This window comes from Rhinoraja longicauda, chromosome 12 (assembly GCF_053455715.1).
Source record: "Rhinoraja longicauda isolate Sanriku21f chromosome 12, sRhiLon1.1, whole genome shotgun sequence".
Lineage (NCBI taxonomy): Eukaryota > Metazoa > Chordata > Chondrichthyes > Rajiformes > Arhynchobatidae > Rhinoraja > Rhinoraja longicauda.
This window is the reverse complement of record NC_135964.1, coordinates 11,823,539-11,839,734: the sequence shown is the minus strand read 5'-3', so window position 1 is coordinate 11,839,734 and position 16,196 is coordinate 11,823,539. Positions and strand designations below refer to the sequence as shown.

At 47.7% G+C, this 16,196-nt stretch overlaps 1 protein-coding gene across 1 annotated transcript in view; it reads left to right on the top strand.

The window, feature by feature from the left end:
* The window catches only part of ildr1a (immunoglobulin-like domain containing receptor 1a), a 63,406-nt gene that overhangs the window by 5,798 nt on the left and 41,412 nt on the right, over positions 1-16,196 (top strand). The window lies entirely within an intron of this gene.

Here is a 16,196-nt window from a genome sequence, read left to right as displayed (position 1 = left end):
CCCTCCATTCCACACTTCCTCACAGTTTTTTTGGCTTGTCTTTAACTAGACACAGCCCACCTTCATACCAAACTCATCACTGAACAGTTGTTGAGCATTATTGCCACTTATTCAATTTACAGAACTGGGCATAACTTTGTACTTCTGTGATACAGTATCCGTATTTCTTCCCCAACTATTCGAAACAGTTTTGATACCAAGCATTCTTCTTCCCACAACACGCACATAACCACTCTAAAACAGTGCATCTTTGAGACTCTCATATCCTGCTGCTGAGCATTATCGAATTTTCTCCGCAGTGACTACTTTGAGTTTTTCTTAGCACTCCTGTCTTTCCATCTCCCCAACCTACCCCATCCCCTTTGAGGAGCATATGAAACTCGGCCACTGAACAGCTAATTCACAAATCTATAACTAATCTGCCTCTGTTTCACAGCACAGTGGACATACCATTGTGCTCTATCCAACTGGCCCCAAAGATCAAAAATCTCAACCAAAGAGCCAGTCTTTTATCTTGCAGTTTGTAAAGCATGCTGCTTTATATGGCTGGATAGCAATAGTGCCCACTTTTCCAAAACAATTCATTGGCTGTGAATTGCTTTGGGACATGCTGAAAGGAAAAGACACAATATAGATCCAACTCTGAATAGTTTCTTTCTCTAAAATTCTGCCTCATGTCCTCTTAGAATTGCTGACTCAAAATGTCATTCCTGCCATGCCATTGTTTTTCACTTTGTTTTTCTCTGCTAAGTATTTAAATCCAAACTCTTTGCTCATCTTCTGAGATTGAAGCTACATGCCTTTTCTACAGTATTTGTGAATATACATTGAATATCATAGTTATTTGTAACTATTAGAAACTTGTAAGCTTTGGCAAAATATCTCTTTGTGTTAATATGACCCACACCACCAATATTTCTAATGTTCTTCCACAGTTCAGCCAATGAAAGAGTAATCATTCTATTAGGCGACAAGGATTTTGTCTATGAATTGCAGAGTAAAACAAACAGTGCGAACTTGCAAATAGTTACAAGAGGAGGCCAAAATACCCTATGAATCTTTTCAACCAGTTAATGTATTGGCTGATCCTGTGTCTCTTGCCCACTTTCCAACCCCATCACCTGATCCTTTCAATGTTTGAAAGTTTTATCGACTGGATATTACAGATCCCTCTGGGATGGAGAATGCCAAAGATCTGTTGTCCACTGAATACTCATCAGTAAATGGCGGATCAATTTATTCCACATCTGATTAGAAGCAATTAAACTTCCAACATCACAGATACAAAAGTATTTATCCTAATTCTGCCATACTTGAAACAGCACTTTTAGTACAGAATTGTGCATGAGGGTTCATATAAATACAATAGAGACTGCAAGAAGCAGCAAATCCTTTTTTTGCCAGAGTGCAAAAATGAATGAATGAATGAATGAATGTTTATTGGCCAAGTATGCATATACAAGGAATGTGCCTTGGTGCTCCGCTCACAAATGACAACACAAACATAGTTAACAATTAAGAATAAAGCATAACCACATCAAAACAATAAGGATACACCATTATGGTCTAAACATGTGGGTGAAAATAAACCAAAACAAAAAAGAGACTACAGACTTTGGTTATTGAATAGAACTATCACTCGTTGGAAAAAAGCTGTTTTTATGTCTGGCTGTGGCTGCTTTGACAGTCCGAAGTCTCCTTCCAGAGGGAAGTGCTTCGAAGAGTTTATGGCCAGGGTGAGAGGGGTCAGAGATTCCTGGCCCTTGCAGTGTACAGTTCGTCAATGGGGGGAAGGTTGCAGCCAACAACCTTCTCAGCTGTGCGAACGATCCGTTGCAGCTTCTGGATGTCGTGCTTGGTGGCTGAGCCAAACCAGACCATGATGGGGAAGATGAGGATGGACTCAATGCTAGCAATATAGAATTGGACCATCATTGCCTGTGGCAGATTGTGTTTCTTCAGAGTAGAGTACATGGCACCACCTCCCAGAATGGGGTGCGAAAGAGCCCACAACCACAAATCACTACAGAGAGTGGTGAAGACGGCACAGCACATCACTGGCAACTGTCTCCCGGCCATTCAGGACATTTTCTACCGGCGGTGCCTGCGGAAGGCACGCAGCATCATCAAGGACCACAGCCACCCAGCACGCAGGCTGTTCTCCTTGTTATCGTCAGGCAGATGATACAGGGGTATGGCTGCGCGTACCACCAGACTTAAGAACAGTTTCTACCGTCAGGCCATCAGGCTTCTGAACTCATAAACATATTTCACATCATATATGTTATTATAATATTGTCTTTTTACCTTACTAATGTCATTTTTATCTTATTTATCCTTAGAATATTACTGCTGAGGTGACCCGTTGTCTTGTCAAATACATTGAATTGTATCGTTGACCCTGTGCCAACCTACATATGACAAATAAAAAATAAAAAATAATTATGATTGGTTCAAGAGTTGGATAGAAGTGGGGAAGAAGCTATTCTAAAATATGGATATCTGAGCTTTCAGCCTCCTGTACCTTTTCCCACAATGTGGAAGAGAGAAATGGGAATGGCCAACATGCCAGGCATCTTTGACAATACCTCTAGCCTTCCTGGTGCAATGTGCTGTGAAGAGGGATGGATGGAAGGATGTGACAAGCCTGTGATGAACTGGCTGTGTTCACCACTCTCTGATATTCTTGTAGCCATTTAGAGTTAGTAGCAAAAATGGATTTACATCCCTCGAGTTTTGGCACAGCATTATCTAAAGAGTTTGGAATGGACAGAGTTTATTGACTATAATTTGAAATAGAATTTAAGAATCAAATCAAGTATTTAATTGACATATGTACCAACATGAAACAATGTTTCCTTGCTTTAGCTTTATAAGCCCATTACAATTTCATCATTAGAATTTTAAACAGAATTTTAAACAGATGTGAGTTTATTGGGCATAAAGGAAAACTTGAGTTTGGGCGCTTTCCTCTGTATTTACCACAATGTTAAGATATCCCTGCTATCCTAGAATATTGTGTCAAGATTGGTTGCACCAATTTTGATGTGTGCTTAATATTTTTAGGGCTTTATATTATCCTACTGGATAAGGCCATTAATTCTAAAGTTTTTCATTATTTCTGTCATACTTTATGCTGTTGGTCTTGAAAAAATATAGATGATATTTAGATATCCCTTTTCTGTTTGGTCTCCTGTTTCAAGTACTATTCATTTTATAATTTTATTGCTTATTCTGCTTGCTCAGGGTCACCTTGCGTTTGCTCGTACTAAATCTTATATACCACTAGATGGGCGTGGACCCATTGGGTCCAAATCTCTCCCGCAGGGGCTCCTGCGGGCGTGGCTACCCTCCCCCAACTGACGATCCCGTGGGCGTGGCAAGCCTCCCCTAACTGACGATCCGTGAACCTGTTGCCAGGCAAGGAGTGTACCTCGGGGCCATGGGCAGTCGAGGGGGGACAGAGAAGGGGAGAGGGAGCCACTCACCTTTTTTTTTTTTTTTAATCAAAAATATTTATTCAAATATTAAAATAATATATACAATACAATAAAACCAAAACAGATCCCACCACCAGAATATTATACAAACAAATATACCTATTAAAACTATCATACAATTATATTACAATCCCCATCCAGGATACATCCAATCCCCCGCGGTGCCCAGCGGTCCCGGAATTCCTCCAGGGTGCCCGTGGACAGCGCATAGTCCCTCTCCAACACCACCCGGGCACGGACGTAACCCCGGAAAAGGGGCAGGCAGCTGGCTCGGGCAGAGCCCTCTTCCGCCTGGCGCCGTGAGTCTCGGATGGCCAGCTTGGCCTGGCCCAGGAGCAACCCAACAAGGACATCTTCGGCCCTACCCTCTCCCCTACGCACAGGGTGTCCAAAGATGAGGATGGTGGGTGAAAAATGCAGCCAAAAAGCAAGGAGCAGCCCCTTTAGATATTGGAACAGGGGCTGCAACCTCACACACTGCATGTACACGTGGTACACAGACTCTTCCAACCCGCAAAAGTGGCAGGCGGCTGGCGAGTCTGTGAACCGCGCGAGGAACAGGTTGCAGGGGACTCCTCGGTGCAATATCTTCCACCCCAGGTCCCCGATGGAGAGGGGCAGAATTCCTGCGTAGAGGGACCCCCACCGCGGGGTCACCTCGCGACCAGAAGGCAACACTGACCGCCACTTAGTGTCCGGACGGTGGACCAGGGCGAGGAAGTGCAGGGTGTGGAGGAGGAGCCCGTACAGGACACGCCTCCCTGCGTCTCGGAGGGAGATGAAGGGTGTCGAGGAAATGCGACTCATGTTGTGTGGGACCGGCTCCCGGGAAGGATTACGGCGCCTCGGTCCGACGAGTACTTCCGGTTGAGCGGGGGTTTGCTCAGCCGCAGGTGCTCCACACATTTGAGCCTCTCCGACACCCAGCGGGGCAGGACAAGGGCCGGCTGCTCTCAAGCCTGGGCCGCCGCCCTCCGTCAGCGGAGGGGGGGCCCGGTCGACAGCAACCAGGTTCCAGACTCTCAGCAAGTCCCGGTAGAAGCCGGGCATTCCCAGCAGGATAGCACGGCTGACGCCCACCATCGGGATCCGCGTACCTGCTTGAAGGCAGCGGCCCCGTTGGAAAAAGTGTGTCGCCAGCACGTGCCACCTGGGAGGACGCTCCGAGTACAGGTATCTCTGCAGAGTCCTGAGGCGGCCACTCACCTTGGCCCTTGCGGCCAGCACTGCAGCCAGAGCGAGCTATGGACCGAAGCCTGCAGCTCAACGGCGAACGGTGGCGATGGCCATCTTGTTGGACCCTCTGCTGCCGCGCTGCACCACGGGAGGAAGGTCAGGCGTGGGGCACGCCAGGACGGGCACCGATCCTCCCGGCAAGGGGGGGGGGAAGGGGAAGCGCATTTATTAAAGTTAGCGGCAGCTCGTCGGCTCAGCAGCCACTCATTGGCCGCCACTCCTCTCACTCGGGCAGGTCCCATTGTGACGTCGACTGCTGAAGACGGCCAGGGTAAGTTGAAACGGTAATTTTTAAACTTTAAAATGTCTCTAACTTTTAAAATATAAGACCAATTTGAATGAAACTTGAGTACTACAGACAATGGTAAGGTGGGCCTAAAACTGTCGCGCTATCATGTGACAGGGGCACAAACATACGGGGGAACAAACATACGGGGGAACAAACAAATGGAACAAACAAGATGAGAGTTTTAGTAATGTATAGATTTCCACACACATACATGGATAGAAAGGTAGCTCAGCCCACCAACATAATCATGCCTTTACTATTCTTTCACGCTACTTTGCAACCCTCTGCTACATTTTAGAGCATCATTGAATTTATGCAGCAATGTTCTAACTTCATTCTCAAAAAGACAACTAATTATAATCACCTTTATACTAATTCCCCTTATATGCCCAGTTAACTTTTTTTTAATGTTAACCTTGATCCTTTATCTTTACAAGACAGTTTGGATACACTTCAAATTTTATCTTGTGTTCGATAATTTCTAAAATGGGGAATGCTTTTCTTTTGGACCAATTGTTTTAAAAGTGATAATATATAAACCAGTGATAAGATACAAATCAAAAGAACTGAAGAGACGAGGTGAAAATAGAACAATCAAAATGTTAAACAATTCACAATGTAGTTGGAAAATGTAACTACTCTGCACATGTTTGTATAGAGTCACAGGCCCGTGGGCCCAACTTGACCATGTCGACCAAGATACCCCATCTAAGCAAGTTCCATCTGCTTGCAATTGGCCCATATCCCTCTGAACCTTTCCTAGTCACGTATTAGCAATACAAACTGGGTAATTATCAAGTAGCTTTTGAAGTGAAAAGGAACAAAAATTGTTTTTCATCATTTACAATATTTTCCCAAAATATATAACATAACTTCATCTATTGGTATTGCTCCAATATATTCTATCTGCGTTCTTACAGATACCAACAGAACAGTGATACGATAATGGTGACCAAATCAATTTCAGTAAATGCTGATGTCAGAAAATATTAGATGGAGTCCAATACATACAGGCAAAGTCATTAATTCATCTACAATGCTATTGTGGTGGCTGTCAAAAACTCAGCCTATGACTGATCATAAGGTCAGCACACGTTATCTGGGAACCATGTTGTTTGAGTCAGGCTCTCACTTGATTTTATCCAATAATTAGTGGTGCTTGTTAATGGGTCAGATATAAAACCAAAAAATAAGGCAAGTGACATCGCTAATTGATAAAAAAAATTCAAGGCGAGTAGTGCCTGTAAGTAAGATGGCCCTGGTTCTAAATCAGAGGGAATGATTTTAAACCACTTAAAGATTGCAAGGGAAATGAAAGTTAACAGAGATTTGGGTAATAATTGTGTTTGAAATAAATTAAAATATTACATTTCTCTAAATTCTTTGATATTAGTGATTAAATTGAACCTGCACCAATGTCATGCTTGTGAATAAGATAATCCTTTTATCCTTGGCTATAAATTTTAGAATTGCTTAATCATTTATTTTTCTATCCAGAACCATTGTAATTTCTTTCTGGAGACAGTAACTTGCCTGGTGCTGTAGTACCTACAGGAGATTTTTTTAAACACTGTACTAACGGAAGTTCCTGCAGGAAATCATATGAAAACCCATGAACTTTTATAAAGCAAATATTAAAATATCACTATCACAAAAGCTGCATAAATTTATTTACATTGGAAACTTCTGTAAACAAAATCTATAACTCTTATATGTCCACATTTTCAATTTTTATGCTTAGCAACAGGAGGCTGGATTTTCAAAATAAGTTTTCAAATGGACAAATCGAAGGCAATGAATATTTAGCAACGCTCCCTATCCATAACAAATTTAGCACTGAAAGTTCCTCAAAATTGTTTTTAGTTGCATGCTAAAAAATCTGGTGGCAAAAATATTGTGCACTTTTTAAAATGTGTACATTTAAATGATTAAGTTGTTAGCCTTTGGAGCGGTTATGACCATTTATCCCACAATTGTTAAGGAAGTAAAGAATCTGACTTAAACATTATATTTCATGTGAATTTACACTAGTTTAAATAAAAGCATCAAAGCAACATGAAAATATAATGCTAATGAGCTGGCTCAAATGCTGCTTACCTCTGGACAGCTAAATAAGTAGTTAATTATTTTGTCTTAGTGTTTAGTAAAACACTGCACATGGATAGTGCTGGCAAGACTCTGATTCTGATATCCTCTTAATCTTTTGTTCACTTTGTACAGAGGAAAGAGGTAGTCGGTTAAGAAATGGAAGGGACAAAATCAGCTAATTACATTTTAAGGAGGAATCTGCAAAAGATTTTCCTGAGACTCAATGTTTAGAAATGCTGAATGACATTATGAAATTATTTTATATGTCAAGTATGGGAGGAGTTGGCTGCGCCTAACGGCTGCGGCTCTCTGGCAGTCTGTTGTCTTTTTTTCTTTTTTTTTGTTTGTGTCGGTGTTGGGATGGTTTTTGTTTCTGTTTTTGGCTGTGTATGTGTGGTGGGGGTGTGTGGTGGGGGTGTGGGGTGGGGTGGGGTGGGCGGGTGGGGCGGGGGGAAACCTTTATTTTATTAGGTCTCTTCCCCGGGGCGCGGCTCGGCTGCGGGCCTTAACATTGCCGGCGCAGCTCGGCTGCGGGACGTTTCAGTGCCCGGTGCGGCTCGGCTGCGGGCCTTAACATTGCCGGCGCAGCTCGGCTGCGGGACGTTTCAGTGCCCGGTGCGGCTCGGCTGCGGGCCTTAACATTGCCGGCGCAGCTCGGCCGCGGGACGTTTCAGTGCCCGGTGCGGCTCGGCCGCTGGACTTAACATCGCCCGGTGCGGCCGCGGGACGTTTCAGTGCCCGGTGCGGCTCGGCCGCGGGACGTTTCAGTGCCCGGTGCGGCTCGGCCGCTGGACTTAACATCGCCCGGTGTGGCCGCGGGACGTTTCAGTGCCCGGTGTGGCCGCGGGACGTTTCAGTGCCCGGTGCGGCTCGGACGCGGGACGTTTCAATGCCCGGTGCGGCTTGGCCGCTGGACTTAACATCGCCCGGTGTGGCCGCGGGACGTTTCAGTGCCCGGTGCGGCTTGGCCGCTGGACTTAACATCGTCAGCGCTGTTCGGCCGCGGGACGTTTCAGTGCCCGGTGCGGCTCGGCCGTTGGACTTAACATCGCCCGGTGTGGCCGCGGGACGTTTCGGTGCCCGGGGCGGCTCGGCCGGGGGGCCTTCCATCCCCTTGCGGGGGCTGTGCGTGTCGTTTGCCTCGGTAGGGGTCGAGCTGCCTGTCCGTGGGTGCGGGGGGAAGAGAGGGGAAGTTTTGTTGCCTCCATCACAGTGAGGGGGTGTTTGGAGTCACTGTGATGGATGTTTGTGTTGGGGTCGGGTGTCCTGTGTTCTTTTCTTTTTGCTGTATTTTGTGTGACTGCTGAAATTTCGCTCGGTGTTGTGCCGAGTGACAATAAAGTGTTGTTATGTTATGTTATGTTATGTTATAAACATCTGGGGGTAACATAAGAAAATAACTGCAGATGCTGGTACAAATCGATTTATTCACAAAATGCTGGAGTAACTCAGCAGGTCAGGCAGCATCTCGGGAGAGAAGGAATGGGTGACTTTTTGGGTCGAGACCCTTCTTCAGACTGATGTCAGGGGGGCGGGACATAGGAAGGATATAGGTGGAGACAGGAAGATAGAGGGAGATCTGGGAAGGAGGAGGGGAAGGGAGGGACAGAGGAACTATCTAAAGTTGGAGAAGTCGATGTTCATACCACTGGGCTGCAAACTGCCCAGGCGAAATATGAGGTGCTGTTCCTCCAATTTCCGGTGGGCCTCACTATGGCACTGGAGGAGGCCCATGACAGAAAGGTCAGACTGGGAATGGGAGGGGGAGTTGAAGTGCTCGGCTACTGGGAGATCAGTTTGGTTAATGAGGACCAAGCGCAGGTGTTGAGCGAAGCGATCGCCGAGCCTGCGCTTGGTTTCGCCGATGTAAATAAAACATGGTGTTTCCATATTATTATGTAAAGACAAATGTTACAGATTTAATTAACTGAGTCTGATCATGATTACCTTTCCATTGGTTGAAGTTTATAGAGGAACTAGACAAGTGGACCCGTTGGGCCCAAATCTCTCCTGCATTGGTGCAGCACCCTCTCCTCCGCCCCCCCGCCCCCCGCCCCTCCCTGTCCCTTCCCCCCCTTACCCCTCTCCCTCCATCCCCCTCTCCCTCCATCCCCCCTCCCTTCCCTCCCACCCCCCCCCTCCCTCCCACCCCCTTCATTCCCCTCCTCCCCTCCCCCAACCCCTTCATTCCCCTCCTCCCCTCCCCAACCCCTCCCCCCACTCCATCCCTCTCAACCCCCTTATCCTCTCTCACCCCTTATCCTCTCTCACCCCCTTGCTCTCTCCCCCTCTCCTCCCTCTCTCCTTCCTCCCCCCTCCCTCCACACCCCTCCCCTCCCCCTCAAGCCCCCTTCCCCTTCCCCTCCACTCCATCCCCCTCAACCCCCCTTATCCTCCCTCCAGCCACTCCCTCCCTCCCTAGGAGATAGATTTAAACTTTAAAATGTGAATAACATAAAATATAACACCAATCTCAATTAAACTTCTTCCATTACCACCAACGGGGCGACGGTGAGTAAGGTGGGCCTAAAATTGTCGCGCTATCATGTACCATTTTGGCTGTAGTTCAGGAACAAACAAACAAACAAACGAGAGTTTTAGTATATAAATAAAGCAAATTAACCAGTACTAAACTATCTAATCCGGGTTGGGTTTGTCTTCCATTTGAAGAAACACATAATAAAAAGAAGCTCCCAGTTCGCCTCATGAAAGGATACCACCATGATCAAATCCCCTCAATATAGGTTACTGTACCAACCATATAGTAAAATATATGGTTATATTTTACCATGCAAACAATGTTGATCCATTTCCATAAAAGGAAGATACTCAAGCTCCAAATGGGCCAAATAACAGCACTGCTGTACCTGAGAAACCATCTCAGGCAAGATCATAAATTGTGTGTTCAATTACAGAAATATGCTGCATCTGAAACCGAAAGACTTCCTGCTCAGTTTAAGCTTGGCAGTAAAGAGGATCCTATTTACATTGCGTGGCTGCAAGCCATTCGGCCCTTCGAGCCAGCACCACTATTCAATATGATCATGGCTGATTGTTAGCTGTTTGCTAGGTGTAAATGAAAAACTGGTGTGACTTGGGTGGGGGAGGATGGAGAGAGAGGGAATGTAGGGGTTACTTGAAGTTAGAGAAATTAATATTTATACCCCTGGGCTGTAAGCTGCCCAAGCGAAATATGAGAAGCTGTCCTCCACTTTGCGTTTAGCCTCACTCTTACAATGTAGGAGGCCAAGGACAGAAAGTCAGTGTGGAAATGGGAAGGGGAATTAAAAGTGTTTAGCATCTGGGAGATCAGGTAGGTCCAAGCGGACTGAGCGAAGGTGTTCAGTGAAACGATTGCCCAGTCGACGTTTGGCCGATGTATATGAGTTCACATCTTGAACAATTGATATAATAGATGAGGTTGGAGGGGGTGTAAGTGAACCTCTGCCTAACCTGAAAAGACTGTCAGGGTCCCTGGACAGAGTCCAGGGAAAAGGTATAGGGACAGGTGTTGCATCTCCTGCGGTTGCAGACCAAAATACCTGGGGAGGGGGTGGTTTGGGTGGGAAGGGATGAGTTAACCAGTGAGTTGCAGAGGGAACGGTCTCTGTGGAAGGCGGAAAGGGGTGGATATGGGAAGACATGACTAGTGTTGGGATCCCATTGGAGGTCGCAAAAATGTTGTCGGATTATGTGTTGTGTGCAACAATTTATAGGGTGAAAAGGACTAGGGGAGGGGGAACAAGGGCGGAATAAAGGGGTACCGAGGAGTCACATGTGAGGGCCTCATCTATGATGGAAGAGGGGAACCCCTGATCCCTAAAGAATGCCCTAGTTTTTCATTCTCACCTGACAAACAGCTAACAATGGCCTGTTTCCTTTATCATTGTTACTTTTTACTTGTTACTTTTTTACATATCTTTAATTCATTTTCTTTTCAGAGATACAACGCAGATACAGACCCTTCGGCCCACCGAGTCCATACCGACCCGTGATCCCCGCACATTATCCTATACACACTAGGGACAATTTACACATACACCAAACCAATTAACCTACATACCTGTCTTTGGAGTGTGGGAGGAAACCGAAGATCTCACAGAAAACCCACACGGTTTTCACAGGGAGTACGTACAGACAGCACCTGTAGTCGGGATCGAACCCGGGTCTCCAGCGCTGCAAGCGCTGTAAGGCAGCAACTCTACCGTTGCGCCTTTGTGGTCTCACAACATCATCGTCTATACCTCACGTTTCCCTTTCCCATGACTTTCAGTCTAAAGAAGGGTCTCGACCCGAAACATCACCCATTCCTTCTCTCCAGAGATGCTGCCTGTCCTGCTGAGTTACTCCAGCATTTTGTGTCTATCTTTGGTTTAAAACAGCATCTGCAGTTCCTTCTTACACAATTGCCCACATCACACAGTTCTACAAACACTTGCTATAATTCATTCATTTCATTGAATAATCAACCTTCTTCTTAGGCCCCCTCGGTCATGGCTGACCATGGGTGATGCATCTTCGTTGGCTGCTTGCTCCACACCTCGGCTAGAGCAGCTTCGCTTGTGGCTGAAGAGACCAACGCGGGAGTGACAGTCTCTGTCGCAAAGGTCACATTTGTGTGTGGACTCTGGTCTGTTAAAGTTGCCGCGCTCCTGTGTGCGTGCCCGCTTTTCTGCCTCTGCATTCATCAGTTTCTCTTCCTCCATTTTGAGATGTTGGTTCAGGGTACCTCTCCACCTCGTACGGTCAGCTGCAAGGCTTTCCCAGGACTCCACATCGATGTCGAGCGCCTTCAAATCTCTCTTGCAGACATCCTTGTAACGTAGCTGGGGTCAGCCGATGGTTCTAGGTTAATTCCCCGAATGGCGGGACTGTCATATGTTGAAAGACTGGTGCGACTAGGCTTGTATACACTGGAATTTAGAAGGATGAGAGGAGATTTTATCGAAACGTATAAGATTATTAAGGGGTTGGACACGTTAGAGGCAGGAAACATGTTTCCAATGTTGGGGGAGTCCAGAACAAGGGGCCACAGTTTAAGAATAAGGGGTAGGCCATTTAGAACTGAGATGAGGAAAAACATTTTCAGTCAGAGAGTTGTGAATCTGTGGAATTCTCTGCCTCAGAAGGCAGTGGAGGCCAATTCTCTGAATGCATTCAAGAGAGAGCTAGATAGAGCTCTTAAGGATAGCGGAGTCAGGGGGTATGGGGAGAAGGCAGGAACAGGGTACTGATTGAGAATGATCAGCCATGATCACATTGAATGGTGGTGCTGGCTCGAAGGGCCGAATGGCCTCCTTCTGCTCCTATTGTCTATTGTCTATTGTTCTCCTCCCAGATGTTAGCTCTCCATAGAGGATGTCTTTTGGAATACGGCCATTATCCTTGCGGTGGACATGGCCCAGCCACCGCAGCCTGTGCTGCCTGAGTAGAGTGTACATACTCGGAAGGCCAGCGCGAGACAGAATCTCGGTGTTGGACACTCTGTCTTGCCAGGATATACCCAGGATACGGCGGAGCTTCTAATGTGGAAGGTGTTGAGTCTTCTCTCCAGTCTGGCATATGTAGTCCATGTCTCACTGCTGTACAGCAGCATGCTGTTGACACAGGCATTGCAGATTGCTATCTTTGTCTTCACTGTCAGCTTTGGTTTGGTCCACACTCGAGTTGTGAGGCGAGCGAGAGTTGTAGCTGCCTTCCCGATCCTCTTGTCAATCTCTGTGTCCAAGGAAAGGTTGTCAGTGATGGTGGAGCCAAGGTACGTGAACTGATGGACGGCATCGAGTTCGTAGTCGTCGATGGTGATGATAGGCGGTGCCTCTGTATCCTGTCCCAGGACGTTCGTCTTCTTCAGGCTGATGGTCAGCCCAAAGTCCTTGCAAGCCCGATAGAAGTGGTCCATCAATGACTGTAGTTCCTGCTGGGTGTGGGACACAACTGCTATGTCATCGGCAAACAACATGTCTCTGATGAGAGCTTCACGTACTTTTATCTTGGCTCAGAGGCGGGTGAGGTTGAAGAGCCTGCCGTCTGATCTAGTACGCAGGTAGATCCCCTCTGTTGCGGTGCCGAAGGCATGTTTCAGGAGCAGAGCGAAGAAAATCCCAGTGTGGGAGTGAGGACGCAGCCTTGTTTGACGCCACTGCGGATGTCGAAAGGCTCCGAGAAACTGCCATTGAACTGCATTGTCCCCTTCGTGTTGATGTGGAAGGATTCTATCATGCTCTGCAGTTTTGGTGAGCAGCCGATCATTGGGAGAGCCTTGAAAAGGCCATCTCTGCTTACGATGTCGAACGCCTTGGTGAGGTCAATGAAAGCAATATACAGGGGCATCCGCTGTTCTCTGCACTTCTCCTGGAGCTGGCGAAGGGAGAAGACTATGTCTACTGTTGACCTTCCAGCTCCAAAACCGCACTGTGACTCTGGGTAGACACGTTCTGCCAGCTTCTGCAGGCAGATCAAGATGACCCGAGCAACGACCTTGCCGATGATGTTGAGGAGGGAGATGCCTCTGTAGTTGTTGCAGTTGCTTCTCTTGCCCTTGATCTTGTAGAGGGTAATGATCGTGGCATCTCTCATGTCCTGCAGTACAGCTCCTTCTTGCCAGCACTGGCAGAGGCCTTCATGCAAAGGAAGCAGTAAGGTAGCCTTGCAGTGCTTGATCAGGTTGGGGGGAATCCCATTGCTGCCTGGGGCCTTGCCTGAGGCCAGGCTGTCAATGGCCTTGCTAAGCTCTTCTACCGCCGGCTCTCCATCTAACTCATCCATGGTCGGCAGGCACTCGATGGCATCAAGGGCTGAGGACACAGTGTTCTCTCTCGAGTAGAGGTCGGAGTAGTGTTCCACCCATCTCTCCATCTGCTGGCATTTGTCTGTGATTACTTCCCCAGTGGAGGATTTGAGGGGGGCTGTCTTGCTCTGGACTGGTCCTAGTGCTTTCTTAATGCCATTGTACATTCCCCTGATGTTCCCTGTTATGGCGGCCATCTGGATGGCCTCACTAAGCTGTGTCCAGTACTCATTGGCACAATGCCTGGCAGTCTGCTGAGCCTTGCTCCTGGAAGCCTTGAGGATCTGCAAACCGCTTGTACTTGGCTAGGGCGACGCGCTTGGCTTCAATGACGGGAGTCATCTCGGTCAACTTGGCCTCAAACCAGTCGTGTGTCCTTGAGATCTTCTTCCCAAAACTAGCCAAGGCTGTGCGGTGCATGGTGTCCTGCAGAGTTTCCCACTTCTCTGTTGCAGAGTCTCCAGGACGCGAGATGCCAAGTTCTCTCTCAAAAGCCTCTGCAAACTGTTGCACGAGGTCTGGATGGGGCATCTTGCTGTCATTGATGCGGGATTTCCCCTGCTTCTTGGTATGGTAGAACCTCTTTGGTTGTAGCCTGATCTTGCAACACACCAATGAGTGGTCTGTGTCACATTCCACACTGTGGTAGGAGCGTGTGTGGAGAACGTTCTTGAGGGCGGCACGTCTGACTAGGATCAGATCCAGTTGATGCCAGTGCTTTGAGCGTGGGTGCCTCCAGGAAACCTTGTGCTGGGGCTTTGTCTGGAAGTACGAGTTGGCAATGCACAGGTCATGGTAAGTGCACAGCTCGAGCAGTCGCTGTCCGTTCTCAGTCATTTTGCCCACACCAAACTGCCCAAGGCAGGAAGACCATGATTCGTGGTCTGCGCCCACTCTGGTGTTGAAGTTGCCCAAGAGAACAAGTTCTTCCTTGCTGGGGATGCTGCTGATGATGGATGCGAGGTTCTCGTAGAACTCGTCCTTTGTGTCTGATGTGGAGGACAGTGTCGGGGCACACACGCTGATAAGGGTGACTGGGCCTGCGGTGGTGTTGAGGGGGAGAGTCAGGAGTCGCTCTGAGCCATTTCTGCCTGGTTCCACCATGTTCAGCAGGCTGTCCTTACTCCGAAGCCTACTCCATGCTCCCTGGGCTTGTCAGAGTCCTTCCCCTGCCAGTAGAACGTGTAGTCCTTCTCCTTCAATGTGCCCGAGTCTGCCAGCCTTGTTTCCTGAAGGGTGGCTATGTCTACGTTGAGTCTCTTGAGCTCGTTGTTTATGACAGCTGTTTTCCTGGAATGGCTGAGGTCCTGTGGGTTTTCAGAGAGGCCGGTCATCATTGTTCGGACATTCCAAGATCCCAGTTTAAGAGCTGGTCTCTTTTGATGTGTTCTTTCGTTTGCAGGTGCAATGGTTGCGATCTGCTGTTCGGATGGTTCCTAATCCCCGTGCACCCAGTGAGGATAGCAGACCCTGGCGGGACAGCACCTTATTGGCTGGGGGCTGCCCAGCTTGAGGCGGGCAGTAGCTGTCCAGTGAGATCCGAAAATCCCTCCCACCATCGAGAGCAACCCCTGGCACCTCGCTTTACGCCAATCTAGCGATGACTTATAACTGGTAACTGTTGCTCCCCGTGTTGTGTCGACGCCGCAGGCGAAGCTGGAGTGTCCTCTCCAGGTTGTAGGTGTAGGTTTGCAGTGATGTGTGGTCGGATGCAAGCCTGGGCGATGTCATATGAAGGACAGGCTGTTGCCCATGCAGCACGTCCCCCCTCTCCACGTCGCTGATTGATCCAAAGGAACAGCAGAGCCGTTACAGTTTGGCACCAGCGCCGTCGCAGGAGCTGCCAGAACGAGGTTGTAGACAACGACGAACTGCCTTCGTGACTCCGACTCCGGATTTTCTTGAGGTTTACTCCTGGAGCCTTTTCCATGACTGGATATGGCCACAAGGCAGTGAATGTTTTAGATCAGAGTTTTCCCTCTCCTAGATGGACTGCCTTCCCAGGTTGACAAGCCTCATCAGCCCGAGACTCGTGGGGGCGGGAGTGTCTACCTTCCCGTGCAGGTCTATAACACCTGCCCACTATCAACCTTACACTGTCCGTTATTACTGTAACCAGCCATTAATGAAGACCACGTAAAAAGTTACTATTCATAGTAGTAGCTTCAAGAATGCAAGGGAGAATTTGTGTAAAGTCAGATTTCCATAAGGCAGGTCATCCGTAACTGGAGGTGCTCCTGCATTTAGTTTACCTTAAGCCTTTTTTGCACCAATGCAATTGCTGGCACAGAGC